Below are 9,269 nucleotides of genomic sequence, written 5' to 3'. Positions count from 1 at the left end.
TTCCTTAAGCTCACCATTAAGAAAAACGGTTTTAACATCCATTTAATGTAGATCTAGGTCATAATGAGCTACTATTGCAAGAATGATCCTTATTGAGGTGAATTTTACAATCGACGAATATGTATCAACATAATCTAATCCTTCTTTCTAAAAAAAACCCTTAACCTCTAATCTTGCTTTAAATTTGTCAATGCTGCCATCAGATTTGAATTTCTTCTTTAATACTCATTTACAACCAATGGCTTCCCTTTCTTCAGGTAAATCAGCCAATTCACAAACCTGATTTTTCTCAATGGACTCAATTTTCTCGTCCATAGCTTTTACCCAGTTTGTTGACTCACGTGAGTTTATTGTCTCAACATATGACAGGTTATCTTTCATGTTATCCATGTCTAAAGCATAACACAATTCCTCCGATAAATAGACATAATAGTCATCCAAGTAAGACGAAGAAGCTCTAGACCTTTTGTATTCAACCTGAGACTGTTGAAAAGAAGGAGTGATTTCAGAAGGTTCATCCTTACTTATAGGTTCTTGTATGTCATCAAAATCATACTGCAGATCAAGAGGATCATCTTCATTTATTTTTGGAATAACTTCTTCCATGTTTTGATCTTCCAAGAAGATAACATTTCTACTTTCGATTAAACCCTTATCTAGGTGATAGAATCGATAGCCGTTAGATCCTTTAGGATATATGATAAAAATACACCTTATAGATCTTGTATCCAGTTTATCCCTTGATCGTTCTATAACTTTTTGTATGAGCTACAGAACCCCATCTTCGAAGGTGACTTAGACTAGGTTTTCTTCCTGTCCATGACTCATAAGGGGTTGTGACAATAGCTTTATATGAAACTCTATTTAGAACATATGTTGTTGTATATAGCGCTTCTCCCCAAAATACTTTGGGTAATGAAGCGTTAGATAACATACATCCAACCATATCAAGAAGAGTCCTATTAAATTTTTCAGCCATACCATTTTCTTGAGGTGTGCTTGGAGTAGTAGTTCGCGGTCTAATCTCATTGACTTTGTAATATTCCGCAAATTTATTTAAGGTATATTCTCCTCCCCGATCAGACCATACAACTCTAATATTCCTACCAAGTTGATTTTTGACTTCTTGACGATATTCTTTAAATTTATCTAATGCTTCAGATGTATAAGTTACAAGATAAACATAATTGTATCTAGAAAAATCATCAATAAATGATATAAAGTACTGGATTCCTTTATGCGTTGGAGTCCTGAAGGGACCACATATGTCTGTGTGTATGATTTCTAATAATTCAGATGCTCTAGTGGCATTTTATGGAAATGGTTTTCTTGTCATTTTTTTATAAATACAAGGTTCACATTGATGAAATGATGATTCATCAAAAGTCAGGTATTAATTGTAATTCAACAAGTTTTTAAATCTTTTTTAAGTTAATGTGACCAAGTCTTTGGTGCCATACATTTACATCCACATTAAAGACAATATCAATATAAGCAGAAGTCAAAGTGATTTTATTCATATCGGAGTCATAAATTTTGAACAATCCCTGCTTCTGATCAAAGACCCCATCAAACAGGACTTGACCATGTTTTCCTATAGTGACCTTCCCTGATAAAAAAATGAACTTCAAAACCCTTAGCAATAAAGACCAGGATAAACACTAGATTACGTCTCATGGATGGTACAAGCAGGATATTAGACAATAAAACATTTTTTTAGAGGTTTCAATCTGATATGTCCCAGCACCCATAACATTAGAGTAGGTGTTGCCCATGTACACTCGATGTTCAACAGGTTTATAGTCAATCATGTCCACCATCCCCTTCTTTGTCATAGCAATATGTCGAGTTGCCCCAAAGTCCACCCACCAACCAGAAAGAGCTTGGTCCGCATAAGAGCATTGCAATATTAAGCAGATAATATCTCGCCTCTTCTTTTTTTGATTGCTTCCATTGTTTCTGCTATTGTGATTATTTGTCTGGCTCCTGCAATCTCTCTTTAAGTGTCTAGGTTTTCCACACTTGAAGCACTTCACCTAAGAGGCGACTGACTACGGCTTGCGAAATGTTGAACCATTTTTTTTATAAGATTTGTCATTTCCTTTAAAGTATTTCTTTTTGAATTGTGGGCGTCTTAAAGGGTTATAGCTCTGAGAAGGTCCATCTTTAACGAAGTGTAATTCACTCTTTTTGTCTTATTGCATGTGTTGTTGCTCAATTTTCAGTTAAGCAGGAAGTTCTTTGAATGTTAGGTTTTTTTAATTTAACCTAAGAGCAATTTGTACCATCTTCTAAGATGATGGTAAACTATGCAGAATTGTAGATATTTGCATCCGGTCATGAATCACATTTCCAACAATTGCCAGGTCCTTGACCATAACTAGCATTTTGTTGACATGGTCAACAACATTGTCATTCTCTTGCTTACGGCATGAATTGTATTGTTTCAAGAGAAGTTGAATGTGTGTTTCTAAGGTTGTGTCATATTTCTTGGATATAGCGTCAAACATAGATTTTGTTGTAGGGTAATCCTCAAAAACCCTAATGAGATCATCATTCATATATGTTAACAAGATGGTTGTGGCCAACATGTTATCCCTTTTGTATTTGGTGTATGAGGTTTTAACCTCGTCAAAAGCAATAGGACTAGGGTCACTCATCTCAGTAGTAAGGGCATTTTTGATGCCCTCCAGAGTCAGGACAAGAGGAATCCTCCTCTTCCAAATGTGAAAATTTATGCCATTGAGTTTATTAGTTTTAGCTAATTCAATAGCACAAACTCTACATGTTATTTTTCTGTTGTTGGTTTTTTGAATATGGCATAACATGATAAGTTTAAGTTCAACAATCAACAAGCAGAATAACAAAAGAATATAAGTCATGAATGCATAAAAGAACATGTTCATAATCAAAAGAAAATTCATGATCAATATCACTATTTCATGCAACAAAAAAAGTGTATGGCAATCAAGCTCTTTGATTTTAATTGAAATTGAGCCAATTTGCACACTTTGACCACTTTTTTGTAATTTTAGAAAAGTCAGAGGAAAGATTTGCAAGAATAATCCCTCAAAAATAGGAATTAAAAGAAACATGAGGTTTTCTGCAAAAACTGACCCTATTTCAAAAAAAAAAAATCTAAAACTGAGTCCTTTTCTGGAATTACTAGTAAAAAATTAGGACTACTGAAGTAATTAAGGGACACAAAGGTAATAATCAGGAAAAGTAAATGGTCTAACCGTAATTTACCACAGAGGGATATACAAAGAAATTAAACTAAAAGCAGGGGCTGTAAAGTAAATCAACTGCTATAGGACAGATCCATCTTTAAATTAAAGTACAGGGTCAAACATGTAATTCAGTCAATCAAGGACTTGATCGAACTTTCCAAAAAAGATTGGGGGTAATAACATCTTTTGACCTAAGAAAACGTTTATAAACATATATTTTTTCAAAAACTGGCAGAAGCTTCTCGATGAAGCTTCAGTTTTTTTTTTCTAGCCGGCGAGTTTGTTGTTTGTTCATTCGCCGGAGAGAAGAAAATCGGCGATGGCGTCGAAGCTGCCCAGAGGTCGCCGGAGCAGGGTCACCGGTGTTGCAGCGGTGGAAGACGCAGCGAAAAGAAGAGAAAAAAAAAGTTGAACCGTTCTCTGACTTTCACCAAAAAAACCCACAGCAACGTCAGACGGAGAGAAAACCTCCGGTCATATGCCAAAAAAAAAGAAAAGGAAGAGGGGCAGATTTGTGCTTTATCCCTTCTGTGTGTATTTTTTCTTCTTCTTCGATAGTGAGAAAAGATACAGTAGATCACCGAAAAAAGAGGCTGGTCTATCTCGGATCTTCAAAAAAAAAATGCCAGAAAAAATGAAGAAAAAGGGGCAGATCTGTCGGTCTGCTGAAACAAGGTTAGTTTTCATGTGTTTGTTGTTGTTTTTTAAAGAACAAGGGTCGCCAGATTTGGGCGACCCACTGTATGTCACTTTTTAGTGATCTGTTGATGAGGTTGCCAAAAAAATCCCCTTTCTAATGACGGTAGATGCAGGCCCCGGTTCGGGTCTGTGATCTACTTTAAAACCCCTTTTGTTTTTGTTTTTTATTTACCGAGGTTGCCGGATGCCGGCGACCCTTTTTTTTTTTAAAACGAAGACCCACTTTTTTGTTTTTCCTTCTCGAGATCGCACGAGACCTTTTGAAACCTGATGCAGATCCCGGATCAGATCTATTTTTTTTTTATGCTTTGCAGAAGAGAAGAAAAAAATGATCTCTCCTGCTTTGTTACATAGGTCGGGAACATAGACCTCCTTGAGAGATTTGCTAACAGGGGTCGCCGAAATCCGGTGACTTGCCTGATATCTAAAAAAAAAATAGCACTAACCTTTGATATTTTTTTTCTCGATCTGATTTTCCCGATGATGGTGATTCAGAGTCAGTCTTACGCACACCACCGAAGCTGACTTTAATTCCACTGAAGGATCAATATGAAGGAGAAAAGAGGAGATTGAGATCCGTTTATGTAAACGACCTGCTTCAAAGGGGGTTTCTACTCACGCTTCACTGTATCTGGTGAGTAATCCCTCCTCCTATATATAGAGAAGGGATGATGGGAGTTTACCTCCCTTTGGGTAGTTGTTTACCCCAGCAACGGATATTTGTTTCACCTGGAGCTTATCCAGAATGAGGAGATCATTCTGGATAAGGCCCTGATCCAGGGCAGTTTCATCCGTCAAAGGAAGAGTGGGCCCTCCTCTCTCTTTAACGGGTGAAAAGGTCTCCGTGAAACATGGCCACAGTTACTAACATGTGGTGTTGGTGTCGGCTCAAGGAAGAGATCGACCACCACAAGGATGAGGTTGATGGCCTCGTTTGTGTGTTATGGTAGCAGGGTGCCCCGACTGCGGGTGCAGCCGGGTGTCGCTGATGTCAGAGGAAAGGTAGCATCCGGGTGGTGCCAGCCACTCAGGCAGTGGTGGTGGTCCTCACCACCCCCTGCGGCAGTTTGGAGGAAGAGAGAGACTCGAAAGGACTTGGTGGTTGAAAGATAAGAGGGTGTGAGAGAGTAATGAAAGAGTCATGTGAAGGCAATATTTATAGGGGTGATAGGGAGTGATTCCATGCATAAATGGTGGGATGTGAGGGAGAGAGATTTATAAATTAAGGAAGTGGGAGGGGGCATGAAAGAGGGGATTTAAGTGGGTCTTAAATGAGGTTTGTGAGTGCATTTAATTATTTGGGTCCTTGGACCCAAATCCAAACCCACTTTCCTAACTTGTCCTCTAAATCCAAATAAAGATCTACAAAGTGTAAGGATCCAAATTATGGATCCATCCGAGCTAGGTCTAACACTAACTCCATATGGGTTGATCCATTAGGATCCCAAGTCAAAAAGGGTTTCGAGATCTAATGGGTCCAAGCATGCCCAATTGGATCTTTCTCAAAATTTCGTGGGTCTGTTTTTTATTGGATCTTTATTAAGATCCAAACTTAATTACTTCGTTCAAAACCTTGTAAAACCAATGTTTTAATTATAATTGGGTATTTTTTATTTTTATCGGATCCTTACTAAGATCCTAAATACCTCTTTCGATCTCTAAAAATCCAATGTTAATAATGGTATAATTTAGATTTACTCTCAAATCCTTAAATAAATTATTTAAATTTGTTAATTAAATAAAATTGCTGAATAATAGTTAATTAATTATCGAAAAATGACAATTTATGATAAATTGAACTAAATGCCGAAATAATGGCCACATCATCAATAAAATTTCTTTTTTTATTTATTTAAAAATTCTGAAAATTTTGTGAATGTTAGAATATACGCTCATGTTTATCACTTCTCTTTCTCACTTTCATGCGTAAATGTTCTTTTTATTGGCTTTATTGAGTGGTCACCTCCTATTGATCTTATTGAATGGTTACGGGTTCGAACAGGGCGCAACCATGCCCAACAAAAGGGTGAGCACCTGGATTCATCACGATGTAATAGGGAGACTGCGGGTCGGATGCAACCACACACAGACCCGGTTTGTGGAGTGAAAGTGGTCCGAAATCAAAACATGTGGAGGGATTACAAGGACCTAGATCTTGGAGCGGAAGTGGTTTGAGATCCAAAGACGTGTGACGGGACAGTAGGGCAGGCATTGGATGCCCTACATGCACGATGCACAAGGGCATTACGCTCCCATGTGGTGCGTCGTGCGCGGCTTTGGCGCACTCAGGCGTGGTATGTCCTTGCAGTGGAATGCACACGCGTATCATGCATCGTGTTGCACATTTGGCACAACAGGCACACACTTGCGCATCATACGTCGTTTCTCCCACCCATGCATCATACGTTGTTGCGCACACATGTGCTTCATACGCGGGTGTGCGTAGCCATGTTGCAGTGCAAAGGTTGTGCGCCCACATATTGTACGCCACACGCAGATGCAATTGTGATGCATGCGTGCTGCGAGTATCATGCACCCGCATGACAGGCGCATGATTGTGCATGTTTTGTGCAGCAGCTTTTTACGTCTTCAGCGATGACATGCGTGCATTGGTGGAGAGGGAGGGTTGAGGGACGACCTGGGGCAGGTCGTGGGACTCCCTTGTATATATTCAAGTTCCAAAAGCCATAAAAGGGATGTAAGCTCTGTTACTCAAGTCTTGTACTCTTGAAAGATAAATAAGAGGAAATGGGGGTTTTGGGGCCCAAAATTCATTGTGTGGTGAGCATGAGTGAACTTGTGAGAGATTGACTAGCGTGAGATTACTAGAAAGCATGGGGTGGATCCAACAGAGAAAAAATTGTCCCTTGATAGTTGGTATCAGAACAGAGATTCATGGCAGGCGGGACTCTGACGGAACGGGTGACGCGCCTGGAGGAGAAAATTAGAGCCTTCTACCCCTGGATTCTCTTGTTTGTTTGGGCCATCAAGGCTGGCCCAAGCTCAATATTTCTAATCGTTCGACCATCTTTATGGCTTTTTATTAATAGTTATTAGGTTGAGGCCTATATTCGGTTTGGTTTGACATTTTTTTGGAACTTGACAGTTTAATCAGAAGTTTAAAACTGACCTATTTTGATCTTTGACCTAGCTTTTATTGGATTCTTTTTGGACCTTAACCTGCCTAACATTGTTCCATGGGGCATTTATAGTCAAACGATCCATAGCCGCCTTTTTTGTTTGACCATTGACTCTGCTATTATTTCTAAACGGATTTAACCTTGATGTGTCCCTTTCTTGCTCTGTTGATCGAGACCTTCTACCCCTAGCTGTTTGGCCAGCACATGCTTAATATTTCTAATTGTTTGGCTCTCTTTATACTCTTTATGGCCTTTTATTGATAGTTGTTGGGTTGAAGCTTATATTAACCCCAACCTTCTCTCATTCTTCTTACTACTCACAACTCCCTTCATTCTCTTGCTTTCACCAGCTTAATCAAAAGGTTTTTCAAGGTAGTTCGTGTCGAATTACTCTGTCTCACCCAATGTAGGGTGTAGTCAGATCTTTGCGGAAAGGCAAAAACTCAATTGCATCCTCAAAGCATAGTTTCACAAATACACATTGCAACAAAGACTTGATCATAAGCGGGACAACTATCGCTTGAAAGATAATGTACGTAATCCGTGCCTCTGAGCTCGTCTAGTTCAAGCTCAGTTGTGTTACCCACTAAGTGAAGTATTTTTCAATGTGATATATGTTACTATGGGTCAATCGAAGTCACTCCTTATTCCTGTCCAGCCTCTAGTGCAAACCAACTCCTTGCCAAGGTCAAGTCCCGCTACAATGCAACCAAATACGTCTTAAAGATGCCACACAATCACTAATTGGCTGAATTTTGGCATATAAGACTATGATGATGCTCACCAAGACAACATTGTTTCTTCAAGAGCAATAAATTGCATCATCCAAGAAAGACATTGGAGGCCTTTCAATATTCACTTGATATGGACAAATACTTGACCATTTTCATGATATATTTTACAAAGGTGCCCCATGAAGAGGCTGATGCCAAACATTAGTTTTGTATTACTACCAAGAAACACACTGACAATGGTGAAAGAGGGTATGATCTATTTAATAGTAATAGGCCTGGTATTTTGATTTCACCATCTTCACTTATTACGTATTTCACAAAGGGGAGACAGGTTTTCACCATCTATGTTCCTAGTAGTAAACAGTACCATGACGTACTAGGGTGAAACAGGGTTTCACCATTTTCAGTCATTCATGCCTGTTTGGATTTGTGGAATTGTGGGGAATTCAATTTCAGAAATTGAATTCCTAGGATTCCCATTCCATTGGATCAGTTAATTGATTTGGAATTGGAAACTCATTCCATTCTCTTAGTAACAGAAAACCCAGCAAGCAGGTTACAGCTATCTCAGGCCATCCATTCCCTTAATCCACCATTTTGGCTCTTACAAGGCAGAACCAGGTCAAGCCCCACGGCGATGGTCTAATCCGGCGACAGCCCCGGCGAAAACCCACCCCCTCCCCGGCGACAGGTAAGGGTTTAAATATATATATATTTATTGTCATTGCCGGTTTTGCAGGTTCCTTCGGCGATGGGGTGGGTGATCCGTGGCACCGGCAAGACCACCGCTGTCACTTGCAGTTTTCCGGCAAAAGGCCCAGACGCCAGCCATCCTCGTCAACACCTCCGGCATATGCCGTCCACCCTGCAACCCGACGGTGCTGGGGATTACAGGTGACGGCTCCGGCGATGGGAAATGGAAGTCGTCCTTTAAGGTGACATTTGCTGGTGATGACTGTCGCCCCACAGCGACAGTCTGCCTGAAACTCAATGTTGTTTGCAAACTGTTTGCATCTGCCAGGATGTCACCCTAGGGTGACATGCGTTCGCAGAAATCAGGCAACGGGGTGAAAACGCCGAATGGGTCTACACGGCCACGCGCAGCGGAAATGCATGGCATAGTGGGCCCATAACCCATTGTTGGGCGAAACCCTGTAAAAACAACAAGAGAGGGAGCGTACCTGGATTCGCCATTGTCCGTGTAGGTAGTTCGGCGTTCTCCTCAGCCGGTCGACGCCCACAATGAGCCCAGACCTTATGTCGATGGTGAGGAGGACCCTATTATGCTTAAGCCTGAATGCAGAACTGAATTTTGGGCAGGGAAGTGTTACGAATCCTCATCAACTTAGTAACCCCTAACCCCTTATATAATGGAGGAATTGGGCAGTTACCTGAATGTGGTCTCTCCACATTCACGTAACTCCCACCCACTATCTCCATTAATCATCCACTTACATGACCCAGAC

This window comes from Nuphar pumila, chromosome 11 (genome assembly GCF_984573655.1).
Source record: "Nuphar pumila chromosome 11, dmNupPumi1.hap1.1, whole genome shotgun sequence".
Taxonomy (NCBI): Eukaryota; Viridiplantae; Streptophyta; class Magnoliopsida; order Nymphaeales; family Nymphaeaceae; genus Nuphar; species Nuphar pumila.
Note: the sequence above shows the minus strand (reverse complement) of the source record.